Here is an 18316-nt window from a genome sequence, read left to right on the forward strand (position 1 = left end):
ACCTAATGTTTGAGCTATAAATTGGCATAGAACACTAAAGCAATTTAACTTAACATTGATAAATACATAAATAGGTACTACTTAAAAAATGATGTCTTATGAAAAGAGACAGTTGACCATGTGGTCAAATCTAATCAAAATTAAGATCATGAGGTGAAAAAAATATATATGACAAATTTTTTGAAGTAAAATCTATTCTAATAAAGTCATTTTTCCATACCTACTTTTTATCGCTAGTTATAAGTATACTTGAGATACTAACAATAGATTATTGTAATTAGTTGCACAAATTATATTATCATTATAATATTTAACATACTCAATTTTTAAAAATTCCTTCAAAATGGCATGTACAAAGAATATGTTTATTAGTCCTAATTATTAAAAGAAAATTTAAACATGATACTTTTGACCATGTGACCAAAACTATGCCACATATAAGTGACACATGACAATTTAATTGAGATAAGTTATACTCTATTTAAATAAGTTTTCATAGTTTCTTCTTAAGGACTAACCATTCTATTTTTGAACTAGTTATATCCCATAGATATTTAAACTCACGAATTATAACAAGGATTTTACCTTAATATTCCATATACACATATCAAAAGATACATTGGAGAGAAATCTTTGTTGCAATATTTATAACTGAGGTAAAACTCCTTTGGGAGGTGCAATGAATCTTTTTTGGGGTGTGCAATATATTGTTGGCTTTCTTATCCTAAGGTACATGCATAGACATACACTAGTGATGTAGTAAAAGAGGCTATAAGAGATAAGAGATTTGACCATGTGGACAAATCTAACCAAAACTAACATGACAATATCATAACACAGCACATATAAGAGTTTAATTGAAATAAGATCTAAAATAAACTTAAGTAAATTTTTCATAGCTAGCTCAAACTTTTCATTATGATAAGTATTCTTACACACTAGATTACAATTAAATAGTTATCCTTACAAAAGATGATAAATTTTAGTGAGCTCTTTAATAGCGATTTGGTAAAATATTTACTTAAATAGATTTTTTAAACCAAACATGCTTGGTACCTTTTATAAAAAATTAAAAAACCAAAGACATAGTTTATTTAATTAATATCATCAAAGAAAGAAAATATTGCAAATGCTAATGGAAGTAACTTCTCAAGAAAAAAATCAAAATTACATCAATGTGCCTTCCTTGATGAAAGGAGAAGGAACAGAGTTTAAACACGTGAAGTAGCCCTTAATTTCTCTTTCATAATTAGACTTGCTATATCTTGGCTTGATTCTTCTATGCCCTCTGGTGGTACTTCAAGAACTTGAACTTCAGTAGGAGGAACCTCTTGGGAGTTTGAATTTTGTTTGGCACTCTCATGGACCCTCCACAATTGTGCTTCAACCTCTCTTTGCTCTTGAGTGTTGCAAACCACTACAATAGTCTTCATATGATTTATCAATGCCACCTTAGATGCAAGTCCACTTGCATATACATCAAATACAACCTCATGAGCATCATTGAATGCTTTGATTGTAGTTTCCATAACTTTCATTTTCTTTCTCAAAATGGCCTTTGCAATCCTTTGTTCTTCTTCAAGATCTTCATCATTGCACTCCTTGTCCAAGCCTTCAAAGTCCAAAATGGAAGGCTTGTTGACATTGTTTATATATCGCTCAAAATTGATGAAGCTTTTCTCCATGGTCACTAATGTCAAAACCACAAAATAATTTATAGATCCAAAAGCAAATGTTCTATCCATTGGTAGAAAGTCAACACTACCAACTAGCATGCGATACTTGCAAGAAATGCTTTCAAGAGCATTTTCCAAAGCTGCCATTTGCTTTCGATCAAGAAATGATAACAACATGAATTGTTTAGGTTCACATGTCATTTGTAGTAGAGTGGATACAACCTTTCCAAACTTTATAGAGTCCCATTTCATTCCCTCAACCCCATGTGCTGCATCTAGAACAACAACCCCAATGGTAATTGGATCTCTGTAAACATTATGTATAAGATCAAAGGTTTCTAGATTGCATCCGACAACATATACACGCCAAGGGGAAGTAGTGGAGGATTGAAGAGGATTTTTCTTTTTTCCAATTAGGAAGTTCACAATATCTTTTGCTCCATTTGGTAGGGACCCTGCATCAGCTCCACGTGTGAGCTTCTTTGATACCCAATCATTGCAAATGCCTAAAATCTTTGTGTAGACTTCATCATTGATATCATAATCATCAACAAGCTCTTCCCAAGTCTTCATCACAGCGCTACTTTCTGGAACTGAAGCATTGAAAAGAGTGACTAATTCCTCCTTTAGGACCCTATCTTGCTTGATTTGCTTAGCCCTTCTTTCCATGTCAATCATATCTTCCTTATCCCATTTGTTTCTAAGAAAAAGGATATGACCTTCATTGATCTCCTCTTGTAGTGTAAGGATGTCTCCATCCTTTAAACCCATAAGGCAACGAAATGCAGTAGGAGAAGGTTTCCTTCCCTTTTTTCTCGAACTCTCCTCTTGGGATATAAGTTCACCTCTAGAGTATCTCTTCATGATTTTGATCCAACTATCAAATATTTCTTGGGAGCTAACAATCATATGACAATCTCTAGATGCACAATTTTCTCCAATATATGCCATAAATCTCTACAAAAAAAAGATCAAAATAGTGAGCATAGAACAAAAGAAAGAGTATCACACTAATCTTCACAAAAAAAGAAGATAAGCTTATATGTGATTACCTGCCATGGTACTCTTTGAGAGCTTGTCTTAGAAAGCCCTTGTTGGGGTTTTGGTGGAGAACCAAATGCTAGCCATTGATCTCTTAGTTGTTGAAGTTGCTCAACATAAGGTGCATTCTTCATAACATTATGTGATTCCATATTTGTCATTCGTGAAAGCTCAATGCACATTTGCGCAGGACAATCAACTAATATTCTAGCATTTCTTGTGGTGTATAAATGCTTGGTTGCTAGACAATGTGTAGTATTACTCTGAATATATATCTTTGCTGCATGAATTGAGTGAAGCCCTGATATAATCCAATAACTATAAGTGTCCAACTTATTAGCATCCACCTCATCACTATGCATGGGTCTCTTCTCATTGTTGTCTTGTACAAAAGGCATAAGATATGCTGCTGTTGCTGGGTTCATGGGAGTCTTTATGAAAGATGTGGTTAGCTTCTCTACAAAATTCCAACATAGTGACCTATAAGCATACAAAGGAGGTGCCTCATAACACCTATCAACGAGAATAGGAAATTGTGTTATTGGACCAAATGGAAAGAATTTTTCAAACATGTGAAATCCTGATTCTTCCTTCTTTTCCTTCTTCTTAACTATTTCAGGAAAATCGAATGTTCTTTCTACTCCCTTGACCTCAAGAGAAATTATTGGCTTTGCAGCTGTAACTTCTAACATGGAAGGCAAAGTGGCATCATTCTTAGTTGTGTTAGCAGCCATACTAACAACAAGAGCTTGTGACAAGGAACTTTGTTGAGGTGATTTTGACTTTGAGCTTGTGGGATTCCATGAATTATTTTCTTCTTGAGGAGAAGGTGAAGATCTCAAGTCTATTTGTTTATCTTGGAGCTTCATTCTTTTGTTGGGGCGATCACATTTTCTTGATAGGGAAAGTAGCTCACTATTTTGAACAGCTTGGAATGCTAATATAATGTCTTCTGTGCCCTTTATCTCCTCAAATAAGGTCTATCCCATTGTTTTCAAAGAGTATTCTTCATCCTCTTTAATATGGGCAAAGTGAAATGGCAAAGGATCAAGTTTGTATACTACATTTTTCCCCTTTATCTTAACAAGATTACATGGTATTCCCTCTTTCCCAGCACATCCATCTGTTATCTTCTCTATGACACCATCTTGTTGAAAAAATGCAATATCACTCTTCAAAGTGAATAAGAGAACATTGTCAGCCCTTTTTCCTTGACTATCATAAACATCCACATACCATGGATACACAAAACCACCACTAACTCCATCAATGGTTTGGGTCTCCTTTTTGGATGTGCTATCTTTCTTTGCCATTGAATAGTTCTACAAAGATAAAAAGTTGTTAGACAAAATGATTTAAAAATATTCAAAATTCACAAAACCCAAATAAATGTATAAGATTTCTAAGAATCATATAGTAAAAAATTTGCCATGGACTTCGGTGAGAATATCAAATTCTATTAATATTGAGACTTGACCATGGGCTTAACCAAATGATCAAGTGATAATGAAATGTTGAGTGTCAGTGTGGTATGAGATATAGTGAAAAATCATTGTGGTTATGTAGAAAATGTCATGGATGATTTTGTCCCTAAGTTAATATTGGATTTCTTCTCCATGTAAGTTTCCTATGCAAGGATCATACTCTAGGAACTTTGCTAAGATTTTTGGCCATGTGGTCAAATCCTATTTAATCAAAGAATGAGATTTAGTCCAATATGAGATCCACCTATATATCAATGTGGTTATGTAGCAATCTCACAATTCCATTTGGCCCAAAGTTAACATTTTAATTACTGCACATGTAAGTTTCCCTTGAAATGATCTATATTGTAGAAACATTGTCATTGGTTTTAGCCATGTGGTCAAATTCTATTTAGTCATAAGACTTATCTATCAGATTAGAAACTTTGCCATGGTTTTTTACCATAGGGTTCTTAAAGTCTAGTTAAAGAGAGGATGCGGTTTATTGTGATATGAGATTCATATATAAACAAATATAGCTATGTAGCAAATCCCATAGATATCAATATAAGATAAAGTGAAAAACACTTGAAAGGTGGAGATTTGACATCATGGAAAAACCTACAAGATAAGACGATTTCTATAAACTAGTTTTAACCATATGGCCAAATCTAGTTTCATAACCATATGAAGAAAGTGATTCATTTGTTGTAACATGTTGTGAAATTGGATTTGACTAAATAGCCAAATATTGTTTTATAATGGAACGAAAAAGTGGTCTCATGGTTTGCAAGATTTATAAGATTAGATTTGATCATATGACTGAAACAAAACAAGAATGGGGGATTCTTGGATGCTAGCATTGATAACAAAATGAAAGATTTGACCATATGGCCAATTTTTATTTTGTAGTGAAATGGAAAAAGTGGCTAATTTGTGGCAAAATGATATGATATTTATAGGAAGTTATGAAAAATTGAAATGAAAGAAATGATTAATGGAAACAAAGTGGTTTGTTTGTTGCACAACAAGTTTTGACCACATGGCGAGACTTCCTATAAATATAGTAGGTAATCAAGGAGTTCCAAGTAGAACATGGTCTTCCTTTTTTGGAGATAATATAGAATACGTTTTTCTTAGAATATTTTTCCATACAACCAAATTTAGCATACCCAAAATTTGTGTGATTGAACCCACCATAGATTTAGTCTTAATTTTTTAGGATCAAATTCCAAAAAAGTGGTTTGTTTGTTGCAAGACAATATTTTATCACATGGCCAAATTATAAAAAGTAAGGAATTCTAAGTAGAAACTAGCCTTTCCTTTTGGAAGTAAGCAAGGGTTGATAATATAAGAAAGCATTTGACCAAATGGCAAAATGTCATTCTTGTAGTAAAATGAACAAAGTGCTTGATTGGTTGCAAGATATTGTGATACTACAAGAGTCCTTATTTTGGCCAAGAGATAGCTTAAGGAGAAGATTTGGCCACATGGCAAAATATCACAGTATATTGGAAAAAAGAACATATATTACTTCTTATATTATAAGAAAAGATTTGACCTCATGGCCAAATCTCAGATTGTATTGAATAAAATAATAGAAAGTACTTCTTATATTGCAAGAAATTTTTTGACCATATGGTCTAATCTATAAATTGATGAAAGATCATGATATGTGTTGTTAGAAAATCAAATTACATCCTATGGCAAAATCATATTGAGTATTTGTAAGTATTGTATAGCCATATACTTATTGCAAAATTATAAAGAGTGTAACCATGTAACATTTCCGCGTACCGCGTACCGTAAATATTAACCTTCCGCACGCCGTGTAAACCTTGTGCAAGAGTATTCCCCTACTTCGTGATTATTGGTAACCTAATCCACACCATGCACGCTCGAAAATGAGGTCTCCACGTCAAGAATTAAAGGCCGGGGTTGAGGACCGTAAAAACCGCGAGGAAACGTCCGCTTGGGAAGGGCAATAGGATAAATACAAGGCAAATTTTTTTATTATTATCCCTTCCCCCAGCCGATGCATGGCTGGAGGAGAGGGAGTGTGGAGGGGGGATGGCCAAGAAGGAGTGAAGTGGGGACTGCATGAGGGGAGTCCTCCATGTGTGTGGAGGCCCTCTTCCCCACCCCCCATGCCTATATAAACACCCCCTAGCAAGGGGGTGTGCTGGAGAAGCTGTGAGAGAGGAGCTGAAGGAGGGAAAGCGTGAGGAGGTCGCCGTGCTGGTCACCGAGCGGGAGGAGGTCGCCGACACCGCCGCGCACAGTCGCCCAGTCCGCCGCTAGCTGCCGGTCCGCCAGCCACCGCCACGATCCGCCATCGCTGCCGCCCTGACCGCCCGGCCATCTCAGGCCGCCCGCCACGTGGATCACGACCCCCCCCCCCCCCCCCGTGGTTCTGTAGAAGCAGAAGCTTCTCACAAGCTTCTTTAGAAGCTTCTAAGGGGGGGGCCTCCTTAAGGTCCCTTCCCACCACATTTCCAAAAAGACCCCTTCATACCCCTCCCCGGGACTTTGAAGAGGAGGAGGTGAAGGACGTAAAGAACCCCAAGACCCTTCGAAAAAGGCTTTCGCAATAAGTCTTTAAAGCCCTTTTGCCGCAAGCGACATCCCGTAAAGAAATCTTCCGCCTACGAGGAAAGGCAAAGGTCGGAAGGTTGCATGCCAAGGCAAGACACTCCGTAGACCACAAAGGCAAATCGGAAGTCGAATTTACGCCTACGATGGCCCCAAAAAGATCACAAGGTGCGACCGCGGGAGGCTCATCTCCGAATATACAAGTGGACATCTCCCCAAGTCCTCAAGTCCAGGTTCTTTCGAGTTATTCTCGCATGATTAGGCGCGCTTAACTCATAAAGGAAATTGCATTTTTACGCTTAATTTTAAAGCATATGGAAATTGGAAAAAAACACATTTGATAAAGCATCTCTTGAACATTAGGCAAGATTGAAATATGTCATGAATTTGAACGAGTTATCCACCTTAGAAGGCTAGTTGCATGTAGTTTTCGTACCTTATCAAAGTAATGAGTCTAAACTTAGGCAAAGAAATGGAATTTATAAGTGCATTCTCTTTTGTCCTAGACATGGTAGGAATAAGCGTGTGCCGCATGTTAGGCAACATCCTTCTCGTAATGATTTCATGAGGAAAGGTTAGCACCATAAAGTATTATCCGAAAAGAAATAATAGAGTACGAAAATGATCGTATGGACTAAGTTATCATTAGCTTTAGTTGGTATAAACTTTGTTAACTACATTATAGCTAAGGGAATGTTGCGTATCGCATAATCATCATGCGATAACGTCATTCATCAGAAGCCGCATTTAGGAAAGGTTGCATGGTTCGTCAAAGCATAAGATTCGGAAGTATAGACTATAAGGTTGTAAGCATGATTAATTGATGTAAATCCTAGTATGTCTTAGGAAAAGTTAACTTCCAGATTATCATGCGGTTTTTGCTACACCAAGGAAAGATAAAGTTATCATGAACCATGTGATGCGTAGAAGCAATAAATCGCATGTTTACGCGTATTGGTAACTATTGTTCCCCATTAGATGTAGTTTATTACCTTTAGAAGGTTCATCCTTGTCGCAATACAAGTATATTGAGTTGTCTAAGTAACCTAAAACACAAAGGATTCATATGGGCATGGCTCAAGTGCAATAAGATTTCGACCTAGTTTTACACTTGTTGCCAAGTCTAAAACCGCAAACCCAAAGATCTTACACACGTTCACGAAATGTCGAATCAATTGAATGTTCAGGCATAAAATGATCTAAGGTTTTATCCTAAGGATCATTCGTTCTAATGATGAAACTCCGACGGAGTTGCAAGTTTCTAGGACCGTGGACCAATATAATTAGGAATGGGTTGGAGGATACCCTAAACCCTGCTACTCGGCTAGAGGAATTTCCGTGGCCGGAGGACGCCATTCAATGGGTGGAATGATCCCGTGGAATGATGCAACGCATGTGCAAAAAGGTTGCAACATCGTATAGACTTGAGATTTGTCCACAAGAGAATTTTGTCATCTCTCGAAATGAGGTTGGCAAGTTATTGAAAGAATTTAACTTACAAGAGGATGAGTAATCATCCTGTTACCCACTTTTCTTGGGGAATAATTGCCAAGGAAAAGGAAAGTAGGTATTTGCCTTGAAGCAAATGACTAGACAATAAACTAAAGCGACATGGTCGCTGGAATCTACCACAACAAGACCTAAAGTATTGGTAGGGTATGACCCTAACCCAAGAATGATAGGAATCTTGCCAAGTTGCAATTGATTCCGGATCGAATGCGGGTTGCATTCGGAGAAAAGGAGTCACTCCTTAACAGTTTGCCAGCTAAACGACCATTGGAAATTGATTGTGCTTGTAACAGTTTGGAAAGCATTGTTTGCATTGTTTGCTCAATGAACTAAAGGACGAAAATATATCTAAATACTTCAGGTTGAAGCCTGAAGAGAGAGGCAGCTTCAGTTACCCCCGACTGCCTGCCTGACCCTAACCAAGGGGGTTGTTAGCCGCGCCGGGAACGTGGACCGAACCCGCCGCGAGAGGTCTCTCCGTTGAGTTCTACTTGGAGCAGGAGGACTCTTGGGTGCCAGAGGGGGCTCTGGCCGTAAATCCCTCGCCTTCCGGGCCCTGCACAAGAGACTAACGTGACTCGGGATTGGATCTCGAGGCCCGCATACTAGTCTACAGGCGGAAACTTGGATTAGTGATCCCTGGTGGATTACTGGATAGCCTTCGGGCGGATTATGAATATGCCTACGGGCGGAACTCCTTGTATTTCAAAGATAAAAGGATAAAATGATAATAAAGAAGTTGTTTGGCATTGTTTTCTTTATGTCCTGTGATAAGATTACGTGAAGGAACCGGTGCATAACAGGGTTAATTCAAAGAAGTTGTTTGTATATGTCAAACTAATGTGGTAGGTAATTACATAACTAAAACAAACCGAGGAAAGTGCGGAGGATGGACCATGGGTCCGTCCTACGGATGGGTGGTCCCGATTAGCCGGGAACTTTTCTCAAAGTCTTCGACGAACAGAAGGATGATTAACATCACCGAAACAAGTAATGAGAACGATGACTTGGAATTATCGATTACCCGATTCACGCTGTTTTAGGGGAACGGAATGGGACTATGCCTTTTGGCAGAGAGGTCGAGCCTTGCATCCCTCTCGTTTCCCATTCTCCTTGAACCAAGTGCAGCATGAATCCGCTTCAGACCAGGCGTTCTGCGTAAAGTAGTTCAATCAGGTCTGACGCTAGTCGCTGTTAGTAAATGACCAAACAATTCCGGTCGATCCTAAGTGGGAACGGCCAGGACACTTCCGTTACGCGGCAGACGCGGAAAGTCCTAGATTGCAAAACCCGCAACATTCCATGGGAGTGCCGGGTGGAGTTTTCTAGACAACCTTTCCGATGGGCTGCTAAGACGTGTTCTAGAGGATTCTAGTGGACACGTTACAAACCATAAAATCTGATGGTAATGCTTTTACTATGAACATATAGTATAATGGAAAGTTCTATATAGTAAAGTATAATACAATGTATAAGAACTTGATAAAATGCTCTAATATTACGGAATGATACAACAAATATAAGGCTAGGTTTAGCCTTGAGGCAAAATCTTGAGGTATATAGCATCACAGAATAGAAAGAAAGGCTAGTATTTTGAAAGCACTCATCATTGATAAAAGCATTGCACAAACCATTTATTCCATATTCACATCTAAGAGACTTTTTTCAACATTACACAAATCATATAATTCATATTCACAACAAAAAGAGTATTTTCAACAGTGCAAGAAGTCATGTTTTCAATATTGACGTAGAGTGAAGCTATCACTTGCAAGGTAGTGGTTGGACAACAAAAAACTCAAGCACTCCAGGAGATCAATCAAGCAATCGAGAAGAAGAAGAAGACATTGAATTCTCAAGAGTGAGTGCCTAATCTCATTGCTACAGAAATACATATACAGAAATACATATTGCATTTAGTTTTCATACATGATTCTTATTTAGAAAATGCTTTTAGTGTTTGATCTTAATATTATTCAATACTAATCATACAAAAGAGTAGTAGTGTGATTTGTAGTAATTGTATGGATTGAAATGGTCATAATCAATGTAGTCTAACTCAAAATCAGAAATGAAGTAGGGAAAAGTTGAAAACCAGTTGTAATTAGTAGGTCAGTAATGTGTGCCAACGTAACAGAAATCACCCGTGAAGTAGGAGCATGCACGGTGTGGACTGGCGATCATTCACTACCTTGTTGAATTGCTGAAGCCTTGGAGCAAGATTTCTGATTTGAAGACGCACATAGTTTTGGTCATAATACCCTGATTCGAACTAGAAATTGCACTGCACAATCTGTTTCAGTTTGAGAAAATGAAACAGTGGAGAGTAGTCAAAGAAATACCCTGATTCGAACCAGAAATTGCACTGCACAATCTGTTTCAGTTTGAGAAAATGAAACAGTGGAGAGTAGTCAAAGAAATACCCTAATTTGAACTAGAAATTGCACTGCACAATCTGTTTCAGTTTCAGAAAATGAAACAGTGAAGAGTAGTCAAAGAAATACCTTGATTCAAACCAGAAATTGCACTGCACAATCTGTTTTAGTTTGAGAAAATGAAACAGTGGAGAGTAGTCAAAGAAGAGGAGGGGGATAGAACTGCCAAAGATTAGGGCTGCAACACCTATAGTAAGAGAGGGGCGATAGGAGCAGAGATAAAAACGCAGAGGATCAGAGATGCGAAACCTGCAACTGTAAAAATGCAACAGAGAAAACGCTCAGGTTAGAGAGTTGCGTGGAAGAGAGAGGGAGGGGAAGAGAAACTCATTTTGAAAAACGTCATGATTAGTTGTAAAGACCGACTCATGAAGCGAATCATTTAATGTATCACGCTATTCGAATAACCATAACTTGTTACGGAATACGAGTAGATTTAGATCTTATTTTTGTGTCTACTTTTTCATTTTATTAAAGATTTCAAGTTGCGATTTTTTCAAAATCACGTAATGGCTATACCGTCGGCCCCCGGACCCCGCCAGACCCCACCGGACCGTAAGTGTCCCCGGATCCCGCAGTTGGGGGGGCGTTGCCCCCAAACCCCCACCGAGGGCGCTGCCCCTGAACCCCCGCTGGGGGCATTGCCCCCAGATCCCCACAAGGGGGCGCTGCCCCCCGGACCCCCGTTGGGGACGTTGCCCCCAAACCCCCACACTGGGGGCACTACCCTTGAACCCCCGTTAGGAGCATTGCCCCCAAACCCCCATCACGGACACTACCCCCAACCCCCTACTAGGGGTGTTGCCTGCATACCCCCACCAAGAGCCCTACCGCTTAAATCCCCCATTGGGAGCTTTGCCCCCAAATCCCTACAACGAGCGCTATCTTGAAACCCCAACTAGGGGCATTGCTCCCAAACCTCCACCGAGGAAGACATTGCCCTCAAACTCTTACTAGGGTCATTTCTCCTAGACCAGCTCCTTCCCCGATTTTGATGAGCTTACATCCTTACCTTTTTCTTATCTAGCTAAAAAAAAAAGTCTATGAGCTGGGCATGGTTAATTTTGTTCCTTTTTCTAATAATCTCAACTTCTTGTAACTTATGTGGTGATGTGATGTTGTGGGTGGCAATATGCAATGATCTATGAGATTCTATAAATATAAATTTTGATTACGGTGTCGAAGGGTTTTCGAAAGCAAAGTCGTGACCACAGAGGACCTTGACTAATTTCAAGATAGAAGATCAATCATGTGAATAATCCAATGTCAGAGATTGGTCTCATCATCAACTGGTTCAGGCCTCCAGCTTCTTGAAATGCAGCATTCAAACTTGAATGTATGCAATACAAGTCCTCATCAAAGACAATCTCTGAATCATATAGTTTTGGCAGCCACAAGGCAATCTCAGAACACAGTCAATAAAGTCGGCCTAAGCAATTGTAAATTTTGCTATCCAGTGCGTAAGGTTTAAAATGGCAACTAAGCCAAACTTGAAGATATACAAGGCTGCAGCTCACTCAGGGTGAGTTACAACCAGAAAAGCAGTCCATCTCATTGCTAGTCATTTCCTCTCATGGTTGCAGAAGGGCAACTGAAGATGATTGAGAGCTTCTCCATCTTCTTCTTGATTGGGGAGGCTTGGCGGAGCACTTGCTCTGGTCCACCGCAGTGATACGCCACCATTCCCAGTAGTAGGCTTCACCCAAAAAAAACTCAATGAGTAGCATACAGTGATGGTAAAATAGTTGTCCTGTTAATATATGTTCATCTTTTGCCATATCTGCCATAAAATTCTTTTTCTTATGCATAACCTTAAGCTCTCTATCCAGGGCCTTTTGGGTTTCTATTTGTTTTAAGTTTTGTGTTAACATCTAAAGTCGTTGTTTCAAACTTTCAATCTCCTTTTTACGAATATTCTGCTCTTCTTCCAAGCGCTTCTCCTTCTTTGGTTGAATGTAGCTTCAGCTTATAAGGTTTGTAAGCATTCAAGAAGGGCTCGACGGATCTCTTGAAAGCTCGCTGCCTGTCCGCTTTTCTTTGTCTGGACTTCTCTCTCCAGCATTCGATCTCTTCCCTCCGCTTTTACTTAATTTAGCACACTTTGAAAAAACTACTGTTAATGGAATCTTGTTGCGGCCTAGTCAGTTAGCACAGTCCAAATCCATCTGTTGAGTGGTATGCTTGCATCAATCAGTAGCATCATGCCAACTAAACTTTCTGAACGGAGGAAAAACCCCTTCGTAAAATTGCTCAATCCACTTCAAATATCTGGCTTCTTGGAAGTCTCTGCAAATTCCTTTTGGTGGACTATAGCATTGATAAGTGAAGATTTGTCGACGTTGGACCAGCCAACAAGTGTGAACTCATGCAAGCCATCATTGGGGAACTGGGAAGCTTTGGTGCTGGCTTTGACACTCGTCTCTCCCCTGATTAGTCACACAGCTTGTCATAATCCATGGTGGCCATTGCTCAAATGATTTCTTGATTAACCTTAAGATCTCTCGCACCTTGTCCTCCAGCTTCCTTCTACCTGATAAAAAGCAGGTCCCAAAAAACCGTTCATTGCTTTTTCTTCCCCAGCCGGATAGTTCTTAGAAAAGCGGCCCCCCTTTTCTTTTTTCCAAAAAAGCGGCCTTCAATTTCTCTGTCTTGGATCCCCACTCTTTCTGCTCCATTAGTAACAAACCCATGTTGTATTGATAATCATAGAGCTCTGACTCCAAGTTTGATATGTGAGCCATCAAGGCACCTCTGTCCTTCTTCTCTATGGAGCCCTCATCCAGTGCACCTACTTCTTTAAAGCGCCTCCAAATTTCAGGTTCAGACTGGCCAACATATGCACCATTGTCTTCCAAGGTCGTAATTGTGCCGTGTTCAACCAAACTGCACTCAACAAGCCCTTTGACAGGGCTGATCTCGTTTCCTCCATAAGTCTGGGAGTCTGATGAAATGATTTTCCCTTTTTCCCGCTTGTCCTTACATGGAAATTTACAGCCTAAAGCTTTTCGTAAATAAAGCAAGAATTTGAGTGCTCAATATTTAGGACATTGAACTGCAGCAACTCATTGTCTGCCTATTTAATCGCCTTTCCTGGTTTCTTCCATGCATGTGCACTTTCTTTCATATTACTGATAATCTTTACATCCTCCCATATCTCAGCATCAGCATAAATATTAGCCATAAGCACATATGCTGAGGCATCTCTGCAATCTGCTTTAATTATTTGATCAAAGCAGTGTCTTTCAAGTTCCACCTCTCCATAAGAGCTGCAGCTAGCGAGCAAAGATGTCCAACCAACCACATTTGACTGAAATGGCATATGTTGCAACATACTTTCTACCTCTTTTAAGCATCCTGAGCGACTAAGAAGGTTGACCAGACAATTCAAATGCTCAAAATCTGGAGTGATTCCATGATCCCTGTACATGGAATTTATGAGTGCTTTGGCTTCTCCAAATAAACCCATATCAGTGCACGCAGAAATAAGACACAAAAATATTACTCTGTTAGGCTTAAGACCTCCTTTTTGCATGTCTTCAAAAAGTTGCATTGCCAATTTGTATTGACAATTGAAAATAAAGCCAGCAATCATGGAATTCCACGAGACCAAATCTCCCTTTGACAAGGCAACAAACACTAAATAAGCGTCTTCAATGCTCCCACACTTGGCATACATGCCAACTAGAGCATTACAGATAAGTTCCTCTTGCTCCAAACCCCTCTCCACTATACTTCCCACGCAGAACAAAAACGCAAACACAACGACTAAGTATGTACAAAATAACAAATGTCACACACACAACTTTTTGGTGGATTTCACACCTCGGATGCGCAGCAGTACGACATCTGAAAGCAAAGTCACGACCACAGAGGACCTTGACTAATTTCAGGATAGAAGATCAATCAAGCAAGATCACGATTCAATTCGAAAGAAGGTCACCTCAATTTCGGATAATGGCCCTATAATCAACTTGTTCAAGCCTTTTGGTCCCTTGGATGTGGCAAATAGACCTGAATGTATGCAATACTAGCCGCACTTTACCCGTTTGATTACAACCCTGTTCAACATCAATTGCTTTAGATTCATACTCATTGAAAACTTCCATTGAAGAAAATGCATACACACCAGACCAGAATTTGTTTTCAGGTTTTGAACCCTGGCATATACGAAATGGTCCTGGCTTCAGATCTGCCCTAGACAGACTTCACAAGTATCCCACACAGAAAAGAGAGTAAGGTCATATCTTCCTTTTCTCATTAACAAAATTCAGAAATCAACATCAAATCCACTTTGACCTCATCTTTTAACAGTTTTCTGATTCCAACTAGTGTACTTCGTACTAGAGAGAAATCATAATCTCAAAGAGAATCAAGCAAGTTCAAATTACATTGTGGCTACTGAACTCAAAAATCTCTGCAAAGACATCTGGCTGTAGCCACCATAGTCCTTAAGAAAGTAGTAATTGTATCACATAGATATTTTAGAGTATATGTTTATGGCCTCTCTGGCAGCCCAGTAAAGCTCCAGCCTGGACCAAGTAGTAAAAGAGGGAACAAAATTGATGAGGCTAAATTTCTTCACCATCCAATCAGAGTACCAAAGCAGTCAATGCCATCAGTCCTCATATTTGCATGCATAGGTTTCCTCGAACTTCCAGTGTTTCGACTGTTTCATCATCCAGTACTGCAGCATCTACTTTTTCGCATGCACTTACCACTTTAGCAAAAACGAAATCCAGTTCCTTGGAGAAATTTTCTCTGCGGCTCTCTAGTTCAGCTGTTGTCTTCTGTGTCGATCAGGAATCTTTAATTCTTCCTCTTCATCCAATGGTGAGAAGTAATAATCAACCTAGTTCTGGTTTCACCAGCTTGAGGGTTGCTGGGTTCCACTTTGCTTTCTGATCCTTGCCCACTAATATGGCCCTTACATCCTCATAAAAATCACTAGAGTGTTTTTCGATTCACACATCGCACTGTCCATCTGTAGTAGATTTCGGTTGCCAATCAAGACTAATGTCACGATTGCCTCTTCTTCATGCGATTCAAGGCCATAAATTCTATTTGTTTATCTTCTTGAAGATGAAATTTTTGGTTAGCTGTAAACTCGACTCCATATCATCTTCATCCTAATACTCCTTCTGGCCGTCTTCTTCAATTCAGCATCATTTGCACACTCTCATAAGCTTATCGCCCAGTGCTGTTGACAGACAATCCAGAGATATTGTTGTATCAGTCACCTTCACAATCGTGCTCTCAATAATTGCAAAAGAGGTGTTGAAGGCCTCTGATAGTCTCATTCTGCCGTTTTTTACTGGTTCGACATCACTCTGCACGTTCTCCCAAGCTTGGGTCTTCAGCCTTTGCTTTTTCTCTCCACGCCCCAGAAAAGTTGCCCCCTTTTTTACCAGAAAAGCGGCCCCTTTTTTTTATTAGAAAAGCTGCCTTCTCCAAACACTGGCCAATAAGAAGCTCGTTGCGCATAGTGCGGAAGTTTGATGCACAGTCAATGACGTTTATCCCCATGGTCAATCCAGTCCCATGTTCCTCCTGCTCAATTCTAGCTGATTCTTCAGATATGCTTGGTCTTGATGTATGTCTCATCTATGTATGTGTAAGGATCGATAGATTCCCTGTAATCAAATGCAAGAAACCCTAACTTTGAGCAGACAACCACTTCATTCCTGTTGACAATGCCCTGCTTGAAAGCCTTATCCCCTATTTCACAGCAAGCCCGCAGAAGACAAATAATTGTTGCATCATTCAGCAATCTACAAGCGTCTTGCATCTTTTTGTAAAGATCTAGAGCCTTTTCTCCTTGATTCTGTTCAATATATGCTAAAAGCATTGCATTCCATAAAACAATATCTGCCTGGGAAAACTCCTCAAACACCTTCTGTGCTTCTCCAATGCTTCCAAACTTATCATACATACTCACAAGGGTGCTACCAAGAAATGTATCTAACGTTAAACCTTTGGAGCCAGCATCAGCATGCAATACCCTGCCAATCTCTAAAGCAACAGTACATCCCTTCTCTGCAAATGAACCACATCCTTGGAGGACACCAAGAAATGTTGGCTTATTGGGACTCATTCCTTCAACTAGCATTTGACTATACAGCTGCTGCAGAGCCTTCTCTACCTTACCCAACTCAAAATATCGTGAGATCATAACATTCCATGCAACAATGTCCTGATCAAACAGCCCATCAAACATGCTCTCTACTTCTAAAATGCTGCCACATTTACCATAGATACTAATAAGAGTACTGTTAACAAAAGCATCTGAAGTGAAGCTCTTCTTATGAGCATCTGCATCTTCAGCAAGAGCATTGCAGGCTTGAAGAGCTATCACAAAAGTCGGATGGCTTGGGCAAAAGCCCTCTTCTTGCATCTGTCTATAAAGTTGTAATGTCTTCTCGCCTTGACCCTACTCATAAACTGACAACACTGCATTCCATGATACAGTGTTGTAGAAGGACAAGTTGTTGAATGCTTGCTGAGCTTCCGGAATGCTTCCACACTTGCCATACATAGAGATCATGGTATTCTCAATAAACATGTCTAGATGAATATTTTTGCAAGCATCAGCATCTGGGAGGTTTCCATACTTAGCATACATGCCAACTAGACCATTACAGATAAGTTCCTCTCGCTCCAAACCTCTCTCCACTATACTGCCCACACAGAACAAAAATGCAAACACAACGACTAAGTATGTACAAAGTAACAAATGTCACACACACAACTTTTTGGTGGATTCCACACCTCGGATGCGCAACAGTACAACAATGGTATTATAATATGCACTATAAGAACTATGAGACACCATGAGATAATTAGAGAACTACAAAGCCTCATTCTCCATGTAGGCACTATATTATATGATTACATTGTGATTATATGGTGAAATGATATTGCAGGTGTGGCAATAGGTGGGGATCTCCAAGCTTTTAAAAATGTCAATGTTGACTATGGTATCTTGGGGAGCTATGTTGAAGAGGTGACCATTGTGTTGATATGGCCGTTTATCACTTGGTGTAGTGACTTGTATGTGTTGTGAACCTTGCATGGGTCACCACAAAGCGAGAGGGCTCCATTAGAGTAGTGGAGTTCCCTTCTACCACTTGGTGGTGATCCTCTTGGGTAGGAAGGCTGAGAACCACAAGTGCCAAGTGTAATATGATATTGTTGATGGCTATAGGTGGTGATCTCTAGACTCTTAAAAATTTCAATGTTGATTATGGTATCTTGTGGAGTTATATTGAGGAGGTGACCATCATGTTGATATGGCCTATTATCACTTGGTGGAGATCTTCATGTATTGTGAACCTTGCAACCTTAACATTATCCTCTTTGTAATTATTTACATGTCCCATAACCTTCTTGAATGATCTAACCTTTATAACTTAATGTAATTATTGTATGAGCCTAGCTACGCTTCAATCTTTTCTGTAGCTTATTACATGTACCTTAGAATCCTTCTTGCGATATGGAGATGCACTTTTGTTTCTTTCAATGTCCTCTGAAATGCATTTTAAGCAAGAACTTGTGCAAGGAACAATGCACTTTATGCAGGAATTCTTGCAAGACGTTTTTGGTA

Source organism: Lygodium microphyllum, chromosome 20, assembly GCF_053477565.2.
Source record: "Lygodium microphyllum isolate KBCC chromosome 20, Lygodium_microphyllum_v1.1.10, whole genome shotgun sequence".
NCBI lineage: Eukaryota > Viridiplantae > Streptophyta > Polypodiopsida > Schizaeales > Lygodiaceae > Lygodium > Lygodium microphyllum.